The sequence below is a fragment of the Schistocerca cancellata genome, chromosome 5 (assembly GCF_023864275.1).
Source record: "Schistocerca cancellata isolate TAMUIC-IGC-003103 chromosome 5, iqSchCanc2.1, whole genome shotgun sequence".
In the NCBI taxonomy this organism is placed as follows: Eukaryota; Metazoa; Arthropoda; class Insecta; order Orthoptera; family Acrididae; genus Schistocerca; species Schistocerca cancellata.
In genome coordinates this window covers 421,466,956-421,489,888 of record NC_064630.1, presented here as the reverse complement: position 1 = coordinate 421,489,888, position 22,933 = coordinate 421,466,956, and the positions used below count along the sequence as shown (strand labels likewise).

Genomic DNA, 22,933 nt, shown 5'->3' with positions numbered 1-22,933 from the left:
ATCCGGCATAGTCTTCCCCTTGTAGACAGTTCATGGTTAGGACGGAACACTGACTGTCTTAAAAGAGTAGTATTTATATGAAATTAGTCCACTATTGATTCTGAAATGGCTGCGCTTCTGCCTCCTAAGCCATAACAGAACCGAGGTGGCAGGCATGGCTACTGGACAACCCTTACCTCACTGCCCCCCCCTTTTTTTTTTGTCAGCACTTTCCACAACCCTGGCTATGTTGTAATGGTATGGTAATTTCTCATTTCAGATGTCCTGAGTAGTACTACTACAATGTCAGCACAACCTGGATATAGCTTCTTTCAGAAAAACATCTTTTCGCTCTTTGATGTTGAGGTTTCTTGCACTAGCCTTGCAACTCCTGTTGAGTTGATTACAGGACTCTGCTTCTAAGCCAGATGAGGCTATGGCACAACATTACATACCTACATTACCCTCCTCCATGTGTCAACAATGTGAGACATAGTTTTCATTGGAAAACATCACCAACAGAATGTTTTCACTATTTTATTTATCGTCTCACTCAGTTTTAGTGTTTTTATACAGCTGATTCCAACAGAACTTTACATGCAGTATTTCATGTAGTGTATGTGAATGAATGGCCATCTCTAGTGCCAGTAGATCATGTTTATTCATTTCAGTTGCTTAACATGTGTCCTTGCTTACTTTGTAAATCTTTTCCCAGTGTTCCCCCAGTTAATTATCTCTAAGCACCCATGACTGAGTTATTCATAGATATATGGTTTATGGGTGCTGCTTCTTAAATTTGTTTGCTGTTTGAATGATTATAATGTTTATTTGTATGGAGAAAATGTGAAATAAACATGGTTAACTATGATTTACTTGCACCTTTTTTCATTGTCAGCATGTTTTGCAATTTTTTTTCTTTTTTTCAGTGTCAGCACCCTTTGTAGCATTTTCTTCTTCTACTGGAACCTTGAACTTTTTCGTGAAAGATTTAGTTTATTCTGTTTTTGATGATGATGATTTGGTTTGTGGGGCACTCAGCTGCACTGTTACCAGCACCCGTACAAATTCCCAACCTTTGCTCGTTCCAAACTTGCCACTTTCATGAATGATGATGAAATGACGACGACAACACAAACACCCAGTCATCTCAAGGCAGGTGAACATCGCAGACACCACTGGGAATTGAACCCAGGACCCCGTGCTCAGGAAGCGAGAATGTGACCACGAACTGTGGACTATTCTGTTTTTGAGACCCATTGTAAATGTTTGGGTTTTTGCCTGAAAGAATTTCTCATGGAAGGCATGTAAAGTTTATACTGCATTTTAGTTTTTTATAAATGGTAAGAGAGACACCTAAATATGTCCCACAAGTCCTCAAGTGGGCTGTTATGTATAAGAGTTATTCTGAAAATTTGCAGTATCTGATAGAAAATCAACATTTTTAATTATAAGTAATGAACTTCAACTCTCAGTGACTTTTCACTGAGAGATGGGTAGAGCACCAGTTTACTTCCTCACACAGCACAGTTATAGACTGTTTGGTTGACTATGACAGAGCTGGAGTGGGTACTTATTCCCTGAGTTGCTTACCGTTTCAGTACCTCTCTTCTCCATTATATGCTGAAAGTAAGTGACACCATTCTTTGAGATAGTTTGAATAACTTCTCATGCCACTGAGGTTTAGTAGACCAATCAACAAGACCAAAAAGGTGGAATGGGGGGGGGGGAGGGGGGGGGGGGGGAATCTTGTAGTCACAACTTTTTGTTCTGTGGTAGGAGGGAGTGTGAATGTGGGGGTGGGAGATGTTTAAAGGTAACTTTTTTATGCCCCCTTGGTTCCGAATATCTAAAAAAAGTGGCTTATAGCAAGAATATTTCCCTGAAAACAATTAAATTACACTATTGGCCATTAAAATTGCTACACCGTGAAGATGACATGCTACAGATGTGAAATTTAACCGAGAGGAAGAAGATGCTGTGATATACAAATGATTAGCATTTCAGAACATTCACACAACGTTGGCACCGGTGGCGACACCTACAATGTGCTGACATGAGGAAAGTTTCCAACCAATTTCTCATACACAAACAGCAGTTGACCAGCATTGTCTTGTGAAATGTTGTTGTGATGCCTCGTGTAAGGAGGAGAAAATCGTACCATCACGTTTCTGACTTTGATAAATGTCGGATTGTAGCCTATCATGATTGCGGTTTATCGTATCGTGACATTGCTGCTTGCATTTGTCAAGATCCAATGACTGTTAGCATAATATGGAATCAGTGGGTTCAGGAGGTTAGTACGGAATGCCATGCTGGATCCCAATGGCCTCGTATCACTAGCAGTCGAAATGACAGGCATCTTATGCGCATTGCTGTAATGGACCGTCAGCCATGTCTCGATCCCTGAGTCAACATATGAGGATGTTTGCAAGACAACAACCATCTGCATGAACAGTTCAATGATGTTTGCAGCAGCATGGACTATCAGCTCAGAGACCATGGCTGTGGTTACCCTTGATGCCGCATCACAGACAGGAGAGCCTGAGATGGTGTGCTCAATAACGAACCCGGGTGCACGAATGGCAAAACGTCATTTTTTTTTAATGAATCCAGGTTCTGTTTACAGGATCATGATGGTCGCATCCGTGTTTGGCGACATCGTGGTGAATGCACATTGGAAGCATGTATTTGTCTTCGCCATACTGGCGTATCACCCAGCGTGATGGTATGGGGTGCCGTTGGTTACATGTCTCGGTCACCTCTTGTTCGCATTGATGGCACTTTGAACAGTGGACGTTACATTCCAGATGTGTTATGATCCGTGGCTCTACCCTTCATTCGATCCCTGCGAAACCCTACATTTCAGCAGGATAATGCACGACCGCATGTTGCAGGTCCTGTACGGGTCTTTCTGGATACAGAAAATGTTAGACTGCTGCCCTGGCCAGCACATTCTCCAGATCTCTCACCAATTGAAAACATCTGGTCAATGGTGGCCAAGCAACTGGCTCGTCACAATACGCCAGTCACTAGTCTTGATGAACTGTGGTATCGTGTTGAAGCTGCATGGGCAGCTGTACCTGTACACGCCATACAAGCTCTGTTTGACTCAATGCCCAGGCGTATCAAGGTCGTTATTATGGCCAGAGGTGGTTGTTCTGAGTACTGATTTCTCCGGATCTATGCACCCAAATTGCGTAAAAATATAATCACATGTGAGTTCTGGTATATTTGTCCATTGAATACCCATTTATCATCTGCATTTCTTCTTGGTGTAGCAACTTTAATGGCCAGTAGTGTACGTTAAATTCCCTACAAAAGACGTTCCATTCATTTTTATTCTAGGAATAATAGTTACTGTGTAGCAAGGACTGGAAAAAATCCTATCACTGAAAATGATGTTGTAATGTTATAAAATTAATCTTTAGTCTTAAATGAAGTAGGCTGAGAACAAATATTAAATGAGTGTACTACATTCAAGTGCAGAAGAGCCATATTAAGTGATAAATTGTGTCCTGCTGATAACAGGTTGGAGGGGGAGGGGTGGAGGGTAGAACTACAAGGAAAGGAAGGCTGCCCCTCCACACTGCAGCTTATCACTCACTGGCAATGCAGTGTACAGATATGCCTGGGGTAGTTCATATTCCACAAAGTGCATTAACACTACATGGAATACAGATGTGAATTACTAATACTACTAACATGAAATGGGAGATATGATACTGCATGAAGAGTTTGACAGAGCACTGAAAGACCTAAGTCGAAACAAGGCCCCGGGAGTAGACAACATTCCATTAGAACTACTGACAGCCTTGGGAGAGCCAGTCCTGACAAAACTCTACCATCTGGTGAGAAAGATATATGAGACAGGCGAAATACCCTCAGACTTCAAAAAGAATATAATAATTCCAATCCCAAAGAAAGCAGGTGTTGACAGATGTGAAAATTACCAAACTATCAGTTTAATAAGTCACAGCTGCAAAATACTAATGCGAATTCTTTACAGACGAATGGAAAAACTAGTAGAAGCTGACCTCGGGGAAGATCAGTTTGGATTCCGTAGAAATATTGGAACATGTGAGGCAATACTGACCCTACGACTTATCTTGGAAGCTAGATTAAAGAAAGGCAAACCTACATTTCTAGCATTTGTAGACTTAGAGAAAGCTTTTGACAATGTTGACTGGAATACTCCTCTTTCAAATTCTGAAGGTGGTAGGGGTAAAATACAGGGAGCGAATGGCTATTTACAATTTGCACAGAAAGCAGATGGCAGTTATAAGAGTTGAGGGACACGAAAGGGAAGCAGTGGTTGGAAATGGAGTGAGACAAGGTTGTAGCCTCTCCCCGATCTTATTCAATCTGTTTATTGAGCAAGCAGTGAAGGAAACAAAAGAAAAATTCGGAGTAGGTATTAAAATCCATGGAGAAGAAATAAAAACTTTGAGGTTTGCCGATGACATTGTAATTCCGTCAGAGACAGCAAAGGACTTGGAAGAGCAGTTGAACGGAATGGATAGTGTCTTGAAAGGAGGATATAAGATGAACATCAACAAAAGTAAAATGAGGATAATGGAATGTAGTCGAATTAAGTCAGGCGATGCTGAGGGAATTAGATTAGGAAATGAGACACTTAAAGTAGTAAAGGAGTTTTGCTATTTGGGGAGCAAAATAACTGATGATGGTCGAAGTAGAGAGGACATAAAATGTAGACTGGCAATGGCAAGGAAAGCGTTTCTGAAGAAGAGAAATTTGTTAACATCGATTATAGATTTAAGTGTCAGGAAGTCATTTCTGAAAGTATTTGTATGGAGTGTAGCCATGTATGGAAGTGAAACATGGATGATAAATAGTTTGGACAAGAAGAGAATAGAATCTTTTGAAATGTGGTGCTACAGAAGAATGCTGAAGATTAGATGGGTAGATCACATAACTAATGAGGAGGTATTGAATAGGATTGGGGAGAAGAGAAATTTGTGGCACAACTTGACTATAAGAAGGGATCGGTTGGTAGGACATGTTCTGAGGCATCAAGGGATCACCAATTTAGTATTGGAGGGCAGCGTGGAGGGTAAAAATCGTAGAGGGAGACCAAGAGATGAATACACTAACCAGATTCAGAAAGATGTAGGTTGCAGTGGTTACTGGGAGATGAAGAAGCTTGCACAGGATAGAGTAGCATGGAGAGGTGCATCAAACCAGTCTCAGGACTGAAGACCACAACAACAAAAACTAACACAATAAATGCATATGGGCATACGGACAGAATTTACATAAATCTGTGTGCACTGTTCTACACTGCTAAGAGGGGAAACTGATTCTTAGTCATGTGATTGTAGCAGTTATCCAGAAAAGGCAACTTTCCCTGGCAGATTGCTGCTCCCTTTTTATTTTGCAGACTGATTGTACCTCCACAGCATTTCCCATTCAGCTCTTTTATGTGAGTTAACAAGAATAAATCAGTGAGCTAGTGTTTACATAATAGAGTTATTTTTGGTCCATTAAATGAGTGTATGTTTATAGTTGTTTAGTGAACTGTTATGTAGAAATGTTGAACAGCTGGCGCTGTCAATCTTCTACCACACTGAAGAGCCTGTCTGAAGTGTAACACTTTGTCAGTATGTATTTGATGACAATGTCGATTTCATTGTCTCCACCATCACTGCCAGGAATACTTTTAGTAGCAAATCAAATGTATCACCCTAGCCTCAGCTCTCCCAACATCTGAAGAGGCCCAAAGGCTTAAATTGTGCCCATGTGCAACAGAAGTAAGTCACTTAGGTGTTACTGAACTTCAGATATATTAATGTAAATCATTGCATTATAACAGATTACTGATCTAGTCTTGAACGTGATCAGTCATATTCCAACAGAGTTGGTTAGTTATGTGTTCCATAGATAATTTGAACAATTCTTTTATCAAAATAATGTGGAACGCATCAGTTTGCAGGATATGTATGTGTGATTAGTGTTAAAATTAATGAACTCATTATTTTTAACCTCATTCATGCAGCTACACTTATTTTTCTTACTGGCTACCAGTTTTAATCAGAAATTCATCAATGGAATGGGAGCTGTCCAGGAAAAATGACTTTAAATTAGATTTAAAACTTGCTTTGTTAACTCTCAGATATTTTAAATTATTGGGAGCTGATACAAAATTTTTGTTGCTCTATATCAAACCTCTCTCTTAGCAATTGACAGCCTTAATAATGGGAAAGAAAGGTCACTTTTCCTCTAGTCTGGTATGTAAATTACTGTTCTTTTGAAATTGTGATGAATTATTAATGATGAATTGCATTAGTGGATATACATTTAGGGTACTGTGATGGTGCAATTAAATTCCATAGCTCATTGAAGAGGCACCTACATGATGTCCGCAGGAGAACACCGCATATTATTCCTACTGCCTGATTTTGCACAATCATTACTTCCTTTCTAAATGATGAGTCACCCCAGAAAATTATTCCGTATGATGTTATTGAGTGGAAATATTCAGAATAGGTCAGGAGGTTGATATGTTTGTTTCCACGATTGGCAAGGCAATTATATGAAGAGAAAAAGTTGCTGAAATTAATTATTTGAGAAGTTCAGACATATTAACACCTACCTTGGAAGATATCCTGTGAATGTGTGGTTCACACCTACCTTGGAAGATACCCTGTGGATGTGTGGTAAGTGGCTCCGTTCAGTTTAGCCCACACTACGAGTACCTGCAATTCCTGAATTGAACAGATTTGTGTAATCTGCCAGTAACACAATTAATAGTGAGAGAAATAAAGTATCTTTCTGATGAATCATTAATTCATCATCAGGTGACTATGAAACAATTACATGACTTCACTATATGCTGCCAAAGATAGACAGCAGCAAGATGTCCCATTTACCAATCCAATCCCTTTTCCACCAACACTGCAAAGGTCATTGCTCACAAGACACATATTATACACTTCTGAGCCATTGTTAATAGGAATGTATTTTATATAAAAGCTCACTTAGCAGCTGCAAATAAGTACCTATTTAATAAAATGGAAATAACTCCATTATGTAAACATGAGTTCGGTGAAGTTTTTTTGTCTACTCACATAACAGAACTGGACAGGAAATGATGGGAAGGCAGAGTTTGTCTGCAAAATGAAAAGTAAGCCACACTCATAGTGGTGGAAACTGGCTTTCTCAGAAGAATGCAACAGCTGCCTTTCAGAATGACTAAGGATCAATTTGCCCCCATCAGTGTAGAACAGTGTGTAGAGATTTATGTAGATTCTGTCCATATGCACTTTGTGGAAAATAAACAACCCTGGACATGTCTGCACAATGTGTTGCCAGTGACACCCTGGCAAAGATCAGTATAATTTTGTAAAACACCCTGAAGTTGCTTCTTGTGTCATTGGGGGTAGATAAAGTGGGACTCACCTGTTCAAACATTGGTGGGGTGGATAGAGTGGGGAATTGCCTGATCCCACTTCAGTTTGCAGATCTATGACAGACAGAACTGCGTTACCACAATCTGGCAACCTACCTTCCCTCAAATTTCTACCCTCCACCTCTCCCCCACCAACCTGTTACACCCCGAAGCACAATCAGTCCTTATTACTGTTCCACTGCCCTTAGATGTGGTACACAACTATATATAAGTTCTTAACCAATTCATTTAACAGTAAACATTAACGTTATATCTTTAAAACACTATTTTAATGATGTATGATTTTTCTACCCCCTCCATATAAAAACTATTCATTATAGAGACAAAATGAATAGGACATTTTTTGTAGGAAATTTATTGCAGTTTGATTTTGTACTGGGAAAATTTTTGCTAGACACCACTTTTCTTCCATTTATTCGCAATATTACGACTGTACTGGGAAAGTTCTTGGCAAGTTTCAAGTTGAAACAATCTTTAGACCCATCAAGAAAATTAGTGAGTGTTTAAGATCGGCGAAAGATGCTCAACACCCCTTAGCAACTCCTGGGATGTATAAATTTCTGTGTAGGTGTGGGAAGGTTTATATTGGAACAATGAAAAGCAGTGTCAATACCCACTTAACAGAACACAAAAGGAACTTGACTGGGACATGCCGACAAATCAGCTGTAGTGGAACATGTTTTTAAAGACGGTGATCAGGAAATAAAATTTAGTGAGACAAGTGTGCTAGCCAGGACATTACATTATGTGCATGTATGTATACAGAATGTATAGAGATTCAGAAACGCCACAGTAATTTTAAAAGTAAAGAGGTAGACTTGAAGTTAGATAAGATATGGTGGTCGACTGTATGAATGATGTGACAATTGATTATCTTCGATCGAGAATAATGACGCTAGTCAGAGATGGACTTACAGTCACACAACATGACATATGGTGGTGCCCTCTATGTGCTCTATATAAATGGGACCTCCATAGCATGGCAGCCTGTCTTTGACTCACCTTGGAAGATGCTGCCCACAGTTGGCAATGAAACGTCAGGAAGATGAAAAGTTTTACAGATTGACCATGGCCTCTCAGCCTGAAAGTCTTAACTAAAGAAGATGCTAGCCGTGAAATCCTACACATTATGAGAAGAGAGAAACTGATCTAAGGCAACATCAGATGAAGAGTTGGCAATATATTTTTCATCTGAGTTTTGAGCATTTGCACTAGGCATTCTGCCTCACTGCTAGATTGTGGATGGCACAGCGGGGCAAGAATGTGACAGATACCACAGGAATCACAAAATGCCACAAACTCTTGTGATGAAAATTGTGGGCCATTATCAGATACTAACAGTGTGGGCAAGTCTTCAAGTTAAAAAGTTTTGGACGAGGCTGCAACAGTGGCAGTTATGGATGTGGAAACACAATGAATGACATCAACAACCAACAGCCAATAAGCATTGAGAAACAGGAAGCAAAATCCACATGTATATGGTCCCATACATGTGAAGGCATTGGCCAAGGAGACAATAGTGTCTGGGGAGCTGCTAAATGAGTTCCACACTTTGAACAGGAGACAACCAGGCAGGTAACATCACCATCCAAGCTGGGCCAAAACATGGGTCGATGGACCAACACTTTTGTGCGTCATATACGCCAATGATTTGCATGTAATAAATGGAGAACCTCCAAATGAAGCACTGAGGGGATCACTGTCTGAGGGCAGCGTGATCCATGTCTAAAAGCAGAACACCATCCACAACAGAGGATCAATGTCAAAAGATGTAATAATTATGGAGGGGGTGAGATGCACAAGAAGGTCTTGAAACTGGCCACCTATGTTGTGAATGTTATGATCTTTTGCTGCAGCCTTCATGATCCTTGTGCTAGTTACAGAAAAACCATCAACTGTCTACTGTGCAGTGACATCAATGTGGAGACAAAGCAATTCCTCCTGATGAAATCCTGGGTCTGGACCAGCCAGCAGGTGGGACAAAGCATTGGCATTTGCATGTCAGTTCATAGGGCAGAAATGAATCTCATAGTTGTAACACAAAAGGGAAAGAACCCACCGTTGAATGTGATGTGGTGTTTTATGCAGTAATGATGCAGGAGGACTGAATAAGGAAACCAATGGTCTGTGATTGGTGACCAGGTGGAATTTAGTACCATAGAGAAAAACATGGAATTTCTTCACAGCATACACAATGGCCAAAGCTTCTTTCTCTGCCTGAGAGTACCTAGTTTGAACAGCAGTCAGCAGTCAGCATTTTTAAGGCTTGAGTACTGACTCATCGGGATATCTATGGGTCAGTAGTGCCCCCAAACCATACTGTGCAAGGACCAAGTGGAGGCCTGGTTGATACGTCACTAAGCAGCACACTGACTGCAATGTGGTCTTGAGGGTGGAAAACTTGGTTTCACAAGTTGGAGACCAAACAAACTGAGTCTGTTTGCTTGTAACTTCTGTGCAATTGTCATTACCCCAGGCAAAAATTTATAGTAGTAGGGGACATTGGTTAGAAAATCCTAAGATCTGTGACTGTCGTAGGGTGTGGAAGCAACACAATAGCAGAAACATATTGATGCAGCATTTGAAACCCTTGTGAGAAACTTCAAACCCAAGGTAAACAACAGAATGTTGAAAAAATTGACATTTTTCTATATTAAACTTCAACCCAGTCACTTGGACAGCAGAAAAACGAGTACAGAGATTTTGTAAATGTTCCTCAGAGGAGGCACGAAAACTACAATGTCATCCATATAGTCTGCACAACACAGCACAGACACTGTAAGCTGTTTCAAAAAATGCTGGAAAATAGTAGGTGCACTGGTGACTCCAAAATGCAACCATAATTACTGGTACATTCCAAAAGGGGTATTGACAACTAACATATGGTGTGGCTCTGTATCTAAAAAGAGACGTAAATAGGCATATAACAAGTCAATTTTTGAGAAATATTGACCACCTGAAAACTTTGCAAAGACTTCATCTGGGCACGATATCGGGTATGTATCCACTACAGTTTGTGCATTCACAGAAACTTTAAAATCACCACAGAGGCATAACCGGCCCGTGGTGTCTTTACTAAAATTAAGGGGTTAGACCATGCACTTGATGAATAGGCTGAACAATGCTGGATTCCACTGAGGGGATCAAATTCATCTTTGACTTGTTCCCTGAGTGGCACTGGAACAAGATAGGCTAGGAACAAACGAGGTCGAGCAGAAGGTTTCATAGTAATGTGCACTTGAAAATTGTTGGCACAACCCAATCCAGGAAAGAACAAAGAGGAAAACTCAGAACATAATGCATTTAACTGTGTATGTGTACATGACACTTGTTTGGACACAATTCACTTAATCTGAAATGGTAGAATCAAACAAGTTTTAATCATTTCACCCAAAAATATTCTCCGCACTTGCATTATCTACAACAATAAATGTAACTGACCAGACTACTGAGTTGTAGGTCACTTGGGCAGAGAATTGCCCAAGAGTAGGAATACTCAACTGTAATTTACTAACTTTCATGACACAGGGAGAAGATGAGGAGAGCCCAAGTCCAAATAAGAGTGTGAGTTTAACAAGGTTATTGCAGCTGTTGTATTCGATTGCATGTGCGAAACTTTATGAAAAATCATAACATCAATGAAAAGCTCATTTGGTGCAACAGAAATAGCTGATAAAATATTTATGTCCATATCTGCATCAGGATCATTGTGCTGAATTTTTGCATTACAAACAAAAACAGTGTAGCCATTTCTGTTGCAGTTATGACAGGTGTCTCACTGCTTTGGGCAGTCTGGGTGCTCATGGGTAATGAAACAATAAGGTCAGGATGGGAGTGTGGAAAGCGTACACTGCTGTTTACTGGCCTGTTTATTTTGTTGGCGGGGCTGCTGCTGGGAGTGAGGCTGGCCATCTTGATGCTGTGATTGTGTGAGGACTACTGTGACCATGTCTCACCCTGCGAATCATCATCTGGAGCTTGGAGTGGATGAGAGTGGACTCCTGATACCTTCACCATGACTCAATTTGGTTACCCACAGCTCATGACACCTCGAACGACTGTGCAATAGCTAAAACCTTGGAAAGGGATGGATTTTCTCACTGGAGGTCCCACTCTTGCATCTCACAATCTAGGGCTAAATGAATGATAGCATCTCTCACCATCTGATCAGCATATGGTTCTTTATTCATGTCAGACACAAAATGACAATGATGACTTAACCCTTGGAGTTCAGCCACCCTTGCTCGATAGGGTTGACGCGGTTGCTTCCTACAGCAGTAAAACTCAACGTGGGATGCAATAACATGGGTGCACTTTCAGTAATATTTTGGAAGAAGTTCACACATTAGGTCAAATGTTAAAGCAGACTGTCCCTGCAAAGGGGTGAATCATCATAGGACTTGATACATTCTTGGTGATATCCTTGAAAGAAACAAGGTACTACATAAAATAGTGTCAATTATCCCAAAAGCTTGAAAGTGTTGTCACAGACATTTCTTGTATGTGTCCTATTCCTCAACAGACACATTGTATATAGAAAAGGGAAGCAGATAAATCATGGTGCCATGGAGGGAAAAACAGCATATGACACAGACTGATGTGCATGCTGACTAGACAAAACAGAAGTCAATGACTGAAGTAGCTGAGTTCAATTGCCAGCACCTGTGATTGGTGGTGCGATGCTGTGGTAAATGATTCTTGCTCCTTGATCAGCTGATGTAAAATATTCTCTGTAACACTATCAGCCATCATGAGAATAAATAGAGGACCAACCAGAGTAGAAATGTGTGCAGAGAACAGGATCACACTTGTCTCCAGTCATGTTGTAATTATACATAAGTACAAAGCAACCAGCAGACTGAACAAAACTTTATTCCATGGGAGGATTAACAACATGAACACAATATTTAAGTAACATTTACCAAGAACCAGTTACGTACACAAAGAGCTGTAGCAATACACATAGAGAATGGAGCATAGCTCGGCTAACTTTAAATAGTCTGGGGTCTTTGGCAAGCTCTGATGGCGATTTCTCTCTCTCTCTTTCTACAAGGTGCCCTCTGTAGATGAGATAGCACTGTCGCACATGGGCCTTTTGAAAGTACTTGGACATATCAGTGCACTGACAAGCAGAGCAGAGTTACATTAAATACTTTGGCAGAACCCCTGAATGGAGAACAAGTGAACTGACTTACTGACTTGTTTTCTTGAGAAAGCAAAGAATGCCACTGTGATGCAAAATTTTACTGTCCATATTTTGTGTTATGGTCTCATGGAGCAAAGTACTAATACTGGATTGTGGCTGCTGCTTACAGATTAAGCTTCTCACATGGTATGTGCATTTTTCAGTTTCGAGTTTATGTTGCTTAAAATAAGTCATGTTACTTACAGGTGACACAGACTAATGAGCATGCTGACTAGACAAAACAGAAGTCAATGACTGAAGTACCAGAGTTCAATTGCCAGCACCTGTGACTAATAAAATAATTAAGCTTTCGGTCAAAGTGCTTCTTCTGAAATAGAAAACTTACTCACTTTCACACAAGCACCCACTATTGCCGGGCACTGGGGCCTGATTGTGGTTGTGTCTGACATGAGCAACTATCTACTGGAGTGGGTGGTAGAGGCTAAGGAGGAGGCATGGGGCTAGGAAGGAGAGAGGCAGCAGGGTAGGGCTGGGGGAAGATGCTGTGCTGCCTGTGGGAGTGTGCAGGGATGTGGTGAGGACACGATAGGGCCACTGGGTGCAATTTCAAGAGACTGTGCTAGGGGCGGTGGGTGGAGGGTGACGGGGAAAGTGAGAGGTGATGGGAGATAACCAGCAAAAATGAAAAGTGGTAGCAGGGGAGGGGATAGACAGGTGATGAACAGGGAGTAGTGAAGGTTGAGGCCAAGTGGGTTAAGGGAACGAAGAATATATTGTTGGGAAAGCTCCCATCTGCACATTGCAGAAAAGCTGGTGTTGGTAGGAAGAATCCAGATGGCACAGGCTGTGAAGCACTCATTAAAGTGAAGCCCATTGTGTTTAGCACCATGTCCAGCAACTGGGTGGTTCAGCTGTCTCTTGGCCACAGTTTTGGTGGTGGCCATTCATACCCTTCATGGCCACAAACAGCTTGTTATGTGTAGAAAGCAGTGCAGTGGTGGCACTTTATTTTGTAGATCACATGGCTGCTTTCACAGGTAGCCCTGCCTTTGGTGAGGTAGGAGATGCCTGTGACAGAAATGGAGTAGGTAGTAGTGGGACGATGTGTGGGACAGTCTTGCAGTGCCTATTGCAGGGATATGTGCCATGAGGCAAATGGTTGGGAACTGGGCAGAGTATGAATGGACAAGGATACTGCATAAGTTTGGTGGGCAGCAGAATACCACTGTGGAAGGGATGGGGAGGATATCTCTCATTTAAAGGCATGATGAGAGGTATTTGAAACCCTGTCAAAGGATATGATTCAGTTGCTCAAATCCTGGGTGACACTGTGTCATGAGAGGACTGCTTTTTTTCAGCTGGTCAGTGGGTGTGTGGGTGGTGGTAAGTGACTAGAGAACAAGGAACGGGAGATCTATTTCTAGACAAAGTTGACTGGGAGGGTAATTTTGGTATGTGAATGCCTCAGTGATACAATCGGCTTATTTGAAAAGGAACTGTTTGTTACTGCAGATGTGACAACTATGAGTGGCTAGGCTTTATGGAAGGAACCTCTTGTTATAGAATTATTATTTTTTTTCATCATGCTTTTCTGCAGGTCAGTGCCTCCTTCTTTTCCGTACTGTTGTTTCTCCTTTCTGCACATCCCATTGTTTTATATTCAAAATAATGTCTTTAAATATATAATGAAACAATGAAATGTCTAAATTGGATGACAGGTTCACATAGTATATATTTTTTGGATTACGGAAATTTTGGAATTATTGGACAATCATTTTCCCCATTAATTATTGTTTATATTTAATATTTTTAATTTTTTTTTAGTTTCAAAATTTCATTCAGTTAAACAGGGAAAAACTTTTTCTGAAAAGTTTATTTGTGAAGATATTATTTTTACTTTGTATTTTTCTTTACAGATCACTTAACAGTCATTTAAAGTTCACAGACTCAATGTGGACTTTAAACTGCTGTATTTATTGAGAATATTAATAATGAAGGTAAACTGTTATAGTGTGCCCCACAATGGGGCAAAGTGTACTACTACAGTGTAGTTTTAGCTCTCTGAGACTGCAGACGTGTGTGCAAGTTGCACTTGCATAAGTATGTGTGTGCGAGTGTATATGTGTGTCTACTGCTGACAAAGGCCTTAATGGCCGAAAGCTATGATTGTGTGAGTCTTTTTATTGTCCCTATTATGACTCAGCATCTCCACTGTATGGTGAGTAGTAACTTTCCTTCTTTTGTATTGAGACAAAATTAAAATTTAGAATATTTGAAAATAATTTAAAGTTTTTTACAATATTCATTGGACATTAAAACCTTTTAAATTGACATAAAATTTAAGGCACCCATGCTATGTTTTGGTTTTTCCAAAGCAAACAGATTTTGGTAAAACCATTACTACACTTTTTTCTGATACACATGTTGATATAGAAATATGCTTGGATTTTTTACCCTTCTATGGAGTAACGTTAATTCATATTCACTATCATAATCATTGTTCCTCATCTGTGTACCAACATATCAAACTACGTTCTTGCCAAGGGACCCTACTAAAATATAACTGTCTTGAACAGCAGGCCTAGTGTTTACTTCTTTGCCCTCATTTTGACCTTTAATAGTTTTATTGTTGGAGTAATCTAAAGGATCATACATTTTGGCGTACACTGTTCCAGGCAAGTATGATTCTTAGGAAAATAGATTACTCTTGTTAGTTTTAGTTTTCTCTTCCTGTTACATTTTCCACTGTCTTGTGTGATCTTCAGACACTTTTTATCAGGGTTATCTATTGCAATGCAACTCACATCCCACTCTCTATTTTTCAGTTGCTCATTCATCATTAGCTTTAGGGGGACTTCTAAAAGAAACCATCAAAATTCTGTCATGGTGGATCTTCCTCAGATGATATATTAGCAGGATCTCCCTCAGACTCAGTTTTACACTTATCATTGTCACTGTCTCCTAGAACAGGGGTTTCACTGCTAAAATCACTGTAACAGTCCTACACTCTACACCACATTAAACTGTTACAATGTTTATACAATTCATTAAGTTTCAAAAAAGTCCATAATATTACGAATTGTTTGCAATGTAGGATGATTCATGACCGTTGACTAGGGTCATAATATCAAGAATTACAGCAATGTTTCATGACTTTAAACAATAAAGGGAATGTTATTTTATGATAAAAATTTACTTCACGTACCTCAAAACACATTTTTTTTTTCCTACACCCCAAAGATGAGTTTTAATAACTTCCAGAGTAGACTGGGCAAATCTTGTAAATAGGTTAAATGCAAGGCTATGAACACGATATAAATTATCATGTTCATAGCCTTGCAGAAATCCAAATTTTGCAGTGTGCTCCATGTTACACTATACCTTGCCCTCCCCTATTATAATTATTCTCACTGACGTAACATAGTGATCAGAACAGGACCCCTGCTTCAGCTAAACTGGCTTCAAATCCTGGACCAATGAATTTGTGTGAAATTCTTTTGTGTTTTCACAAATAAATTCCAATGCAATTCTTAGAACACTGCTAAACAAGGCTCCTGGGGACCTTCTTACATAGTGTAGTTCCATTAAAATTGCAAATGTTCTACATATTTTATTTTCAGGAGGCACTTGCATCCCAACAGCAGTCATGGCATAATTAATACAATTTTGGAACATTTTATGCATTTTTAGCATTAACATTTCTAAATGTTTTGTACAGAAAAACTGCAAGTTTTGTGTGTAATGTACTGAACATTAATTTTCTTTTCATTCACTTTGCATTCTTGTATTATGGGCTCATACACGCAATATATCACTCAAACTGTAATATGTTACTATTAAATGAAAACATATATACATATTTAGTGAGTGAATGAAACAGTAACTTAAGCATGACTGAGACCAATGTTTACAAGCAGCTGAGTATTTTGACTCAGGTGGCTTATCTGATTATACTTTAGAAGGCTATATCTTATGTAATGTGTCTTATCTCTTTCTTAAGGTGTGAATAGGACTATATCATGAAACATGACACAGTATCATTTTCAGAATTTGAGCAAGTGCACACAAAGGGAGCAGTGGGTAAACATAATTCATTTATAATTTGTTCATTAAGATAAGATAATTGTAATGAACTGTAATAAAATGAGAACAACATTTTGAATAGTAGTGATTCCCCAGTAAGAAGCTGTAGTATAATTCTCTTCAGTTTTCCACCACTGTTTTTTGTTATACATTTTTGTGAGTAAAGCTTATGGTTTGTTCTAGTGAAGATCAGTAGGTAAAATCCTTGGAAGCAAATTACATAAGAAAGTAGTTAAGGCAATAGCATATTTGTTAATTATTTGCCAGTGATATCAATAGTAAATAATGCAAAATGGAAAACATTAGACTGGAAATAACAGTGTGTACAACCATCAGTTCCAAATATATTTACTTCTAAATAGTGTCTGCTGCTGAGGATAAAACTAATTTTGCTGAATTGTGAGCTATACAATTACAATACAAGAAACAGAAAAAAAGATTATCATGTGTTACATTATTTTGAGGAGACATTGATTTACGGCTTTCCAATATTTTTCAGAAACCACAATTTAACACAATAACTGTTATGTTGCTTCACTATTTTTTAAAGAACAACAAATCATATTTTTTTTTGTTTAGACTTTGTCACTTTTTCTAGGATTTAGAGTGAGGTTATGTAGTCTGGAGTTAAAGTGTTCAGTGAGCTCCCATCTAATATGAAGCAAGACAATGGTAATCTGTACCAATTCAAAAGAAAATTGAAACCTTACAGCATTAGCCACTCTTTCTACTGATTACCTGAATACCTTGATTCATGGATTGAAAAGTCATGTTAGCTACATGGCAAATAGAAGCATTCATTGTAAAGCTGCATGACAAATAGTGATGCATTGTGAACATGGCTCTATATTTGTAGATGTAGGCAACTATTCTCTTTTAAAAATACCATTGTAATTGAGTACATATTTAGGTACCAATAGGAAATGAACAGCAGCTATGTAGTACAACTCAGAAGGCAGCAGCTTTTTGCACTGCTTTCTAATTTACTTGCTTAAATTTAGTTGGCATAAGGAGGAACCATAACAATGCTAGGTTAATGCTGATAGAGAATACAAATTGAGTTTCTAAGATCTGCTTTCCTTTAATTAATGTGTACCTTAACTTGTTCCACATCACTGAGGGTTTTGTTTTTTGATGAGGTCTAAACAACCCAATGAATAAATGAATGAAGCATTGAGATGACAAATATCAAAATATTGCCCCACTCATTGCCTTCTTTGAGTCAGATAGTTTCTGGTTACTGAATTTACAGCCTCATAAGTTAGTGTCACAAATTAAATAGTAAGAATAGATAACTAATTTTAACTTGCTTACTATTTGCTAATACTATGTGTTATTGAACTTTTCTTTGACCTATCCAATATCAATTGTACAATTTGGGTTGTGTGATAAAACTTGACCAATAAAAAAATCAATCAATTCATTCAGTCAATTGTATTATGAAATGTGTTTTATTCATCTCATAACATACAGAATTTCAGAATGTGGGTCTGATGTACAGGAGACATGTCAAGGTTACAATTCACTTATTTGAAATTTTGTCACACTTAACAATGTTACTTTGTGAAGAATTTACTTGTTTACAATCTGTCAATCTTACAGTATTTACATCCACTGTTACTATCATAAACTTTTATTCTACTTTAGGGATCCAGCTCAAAGTATCACTTCATCCTTCATGAAATCTTCCACAGGGTAGAAACATCATTCATTTAGAAAATTATGTAACTTGCTTTTTAAAATATTTATCTTCAAATTCATTATGTCACATGCTTTTATTGTGTGTCACATGCTTTTATTGTGGCTATATACTGAGGAGTCTGAGCACACAGTGTGAAGTGATGTGAGGTGAGCATAAAGTTTTCTTTATGTCTTGTGTTGTACAAGTGTTCAAAATGTTTCTTTTCTTTTTTCCTTTAAATAGATCAACTCTGCTGTGCAGTGGCAGATACAGAAAAACCCCAAGGAGAGGGCACTAATGGTATCTTGAGCTACCTTTACTTTTACTGTAATAAAAAAAAGGTCACATGCAAATGTTTAGAAAGTTTTATTTAAACTGATTACACACTTATACAAGACAATGCCATCTTATGATCTACCAAAGTTACAATTGTGGTTCTCTTCCTTAAATGATGAATTCTATGAGCCTATTCTTCCTGGCGAATTGGTTAATTACATCATCAATAGGCCAATCAGTGTCAGGGTGAGTATTCAACAGAGCTAAGCCATTAAGTCGATCCCTATGTGCCAGACAGAAACATATAAAACACGATGACGCAGATGCGTGTGCTAAATAGGAAAAAACAACTAGTCGGTAACTCGATTCAGTTGAGTCAACTGACGAAAGAAACAAATCACTAGCGTGCGGCAGGCCAACTGGTGGGGGCGGCTGTGGCGCGGGAAGCCCTGTAAGGGGGGGGGGGGGGGGTGCATATGTATCCACTACTGCTGCTGTGTAGGAAAAGAATCACATCAAAGAGGGAGCAGTTAATATTTCTATGTCTTTAAATAATGGTCGACATGATGCCCTCGGTTGTACGGTGCACATTTTACAAATGATTCTTTTTTGCAACTTTAAAATTCGTGTAACATTTCCCAAGTTTCCCCAAAGAATTATGTGATATCTGATAACAGATTCAAAGTAGCTATAGTATGCTATTTTTCTGGTGTCCTTATGAGTGGAACTGGCTAAAATTTCCATAATAATTGCAAGGCTGTTTAATTTACTTGCTAGATATTCTATATGAGAATTCCAACTCAAATTTCTGACTGTGTATATGCCTAGGAATGTGACTGCTCAAGTTATTCCATTTTTTGATTATTGTAAGTAATACAGATTTCTTCAGTTTTTGATTGTTTGGTTTTAAAACCCATCATGTAGGTTTAGATTGAACCATGTTTCCAAGTTACTTAATGTATTCATGATACTCTGTGGTATATTGTCAGAATTTTTATTTTCAATTAGGGCAGAAGTATATTCTGCAAACAAGGGTAAATGAGAGGCAATTCATTTGCATAGAACAGTAATAAAATTGGTCCAGGGATTGAGCCTTGAGGAACAACTTGTGACACAGTTTTCCACTCTGAAAAGTAATCTGCTCCATTTGATGTGTTTATTACTCTTTGTTACCTCTTGATGAGATATGATTCAAGCCATTTCAAAGCAATATCCCTTATTCCATACCTGCTGAGTTTGAAAATTAGAATGGCATGGTTTACAGAGTCGAATGTGTTTGTGAGATCACAGAATATTCCTGCAACTTTAGCTTTTCTATCTAATGATGAAGTAATTTTTTCAGTAAACTCATTTATTGCATCTACTGAGTTTTTGCCTTATTTGAAATGATATACTATGTAATGAAGCTTTGTATCTGTAAGGCAGAAATTTTTTCAAATATTTTTGAAATGACTGGGAGTATAAAATGGGGCAATAATTTCCCATACCATCTTTTGAACCTTTTTTAAAGAATGGTTTTACTTCTGCATACTTCAAGAGATCAAGGAAATAACCTTCCTCAAGTGACTTCTTTATTATGAGAGAGAGAGAGGATGAGATATTATGTTGTAAACTTTTTTTAATTACTTTGGAGGGAATGCGTCCAAACCTGCTTAGTCTTTGTATTTTAAGGAGAGTATGGCATTTTCAACAAATTTTGTTGAGACTGTGTTGAATTTTTTAAGATATTCACTAGTATTGCCTTTCAGCCCAAAACTATTTACTTTCTTCTCATAATCTGCTACATATAAATCAGATTTTGCTACATTTATGAAGTACTCATTAAAGCACTCAGATATTTGAGCTGGGACTAACAAAAGATTTTTTCCTTGAGATTGTTTTTTGAAATGTCTTGTTTGTGATTTTTGACACCTAGTTCAGACTTAACTACAGACCATACTGCCCTTGTTTTATTTATTTATTTATTTATTTTGCCCTAGAATGAATTTATTATTTGTCATTTGTTTCAAAGCTTTCACAACTTTTTTTAAAAAAGTTTTATAGTCCATAAGATATTTTTACAAACTCAGGATCTTCGTTGTACTTCAGCTGATTGTGTAGCTTCCTTTTCCTCTCACTGGAAATTTTTATTCCTGGTGAGATCCATCTTATCTTACTTGATGCTTTATTGCAATGTGATCTTGGTGGGAAAGTTTCAATAAATACGTCAAGAAAAATGTTTAAGAATGTACTAAAGTTTTTATTTGTCGAATCCCCATCCCTGAGAGACCACTTAATTTCAATTAGTTTCTCATAAAATATTTCAATATTTGTTTTATTGAAACTTCTTTTGATATAAGTTTTTCTGACATTGTGTTTATCAGTGGCTGGCAGTGAGACAAACAAGGCTGAGAGATCAGAAAGTCCCAAGTCTAGACAGAATGTATGTACATTATCAAAGTAGTTATTTGTTTGAATGTTATCAATGCATGTTCCTGAGTGAATATTTTTTCTGGTGAACACTGAAAAATTTAGTTTAAAACCAGTCCTTTTAATTGAATCAATAAATTTTGTTGATTCTTTATTGACATTTGCAGTGTTTATATTAAAACAGTGTTTATATTAAAAAAGGAACGGTGTGACTAATGCCCTTTCTGGAATTCTATAAACTGAGATGACTAACATATTAAGGTCATTAAGCTCTACACAACAGATTTCACATATACAATCTTAATCTAAACAATTAGAATCTGTATTCAATTTATAGCTTATAGAAGAATCCAGGAGTATGCAGCAATCTCCATGAAAATTTTTTCTCCCTGCAATAGCTGCTTGTAACATTGAAGTTTTCAATTTTATTTAAAATATTTATTGTATTCGAGCTACACCAATGTTCATTTAAACAAATGATTTTTATGTTTTTACTTTCTAAGAGTACAATTTGTAAGTCATGAGGTGCTGGAAGATTTCAAATTTAAGTCGTTTGTATTCCAGTGCATCAAAAAAGAATTTTCGCTTGTTTTAATGGTATTAGGCAGACAATTTCCTAAACACTGTTTAGCAGTTTTCCCTTTAGCTAACAGGCATTTTTCTTTTACATCCCCTCCAGTAAATATTAGTTGTTAATGTTCAGCAGCATCAAATGGCAGTTTGTGCAAATGACTTAGGGCTCTATCTTCTATGTAATTTGAGTTATCTTGAAGTTGGGAAATGGCCAGTTTTCTAGAATAGTAACAACATCATTCCTATTCCATGTGAAGTTTGGAATTGCAGCCAGATAATGCTGCTTTCTTGCCATGATATTTCTGCTTACAACCATCTTCAGGTGAGTGTTTTCCCTGGAGATTGCTAGTTCACATCACAACCTTTATATAAAAAATTTGCGTGAAGACGCATACACAAAGACAGCCACTACCTGAGCGATCTCTTCTGAGTTAAACGCCCTCTTTGAATACGGCAGGTGCATGTGTAAAGAGATACTACATGCATGCTTTCTGTCAGAAGGTATATTTGCAGAGTTAAAACTCAGATGTCAAAATGAATCAAATTAAGTCACTAGATGTGTCATAGGTCATAAAAAGTTTTCTTTCTGAAGAAATTAAAGGTATCACTGGATCCCATGCCTTATCCAGTTGAAAGCTGCCATCATGATTAATAAGGTCTTCCATTAAAATTATTTCCACCAATTCCTTAAGGATCTCTTCAAGGCTAAGATTTTTGTGGCAGAGTAATCCATGGTATGTTCTGTGGCGATACAAGTCTCGGCTGTGGCTGACTTACTGGGCTGCAGAAGGTGACAATCATGTTTAATGCATATTTCACACACTGTGCATGTTGTCTGACAAATGTAGGCTTTGCCTCACTGGAAATATATTCTGTAGATTCCAGCCTTCCACAATGCTAGATCATCCTTTGCCAAACAGAGAAGAGCACACGTCTTTGTAGGTGGGTAGAAGATTACTTTCACTTGATATTTTCTTAATATTCTGCCTAATTTTGTTGCAATATTGCTGATGAATGGGAGGAACACCCTGCAGTTGAACAGCTCCTTCTCCTCTTGATTACATGGCTGCTCATGTTTCTTCTTCCTTAAAGCTGTGCTTATCTGATGTGAAGAATATCCATTATCTTTGAACACTGATTGTATGTTTTCCAGCTCCTGAGCAAGGCCCAATGAAACAATGTTTGGACAAACATAGTTTTTGATGGGTGGTGGCAGCTAGATACCTGCAGATAAATGTCTGTATGTGTAGACTTACAGTATATGGAATGCCCCAGTGATCCATCCACTTTCTGTCTGACCAAGACATCCAGAAATGGCAGACAGCCACCTTTCTTCACCTCCATCATAAAATTGATATTC

At 38.2% G+C, this 22,933-nt stretch overlaps 1 protein-coding gene across 2 annotated transcripts in view; it reads left to right on the top strand.

The window, feature by feature from the left end:
* The first annotated feature begins 16,560 nt into the window (after positions 1-16,560).
* Positions 16,561-22,933, top strand: part of LOC126187911 (syntaxin-12-like) — an 86,851-nt gene continuing 80,478 nt past the window's right edge. For both annotated transcript variants that reach the window (XM_049929266.1, XM_049929267.1), the window contains exon 1: positions 16,561-16,631. The gene's annotated coding sequence lies outside the window, so the exon portion shown is untranslated. The remainder of the gene's footprint in view (positions 16,632-22,933) is intronic.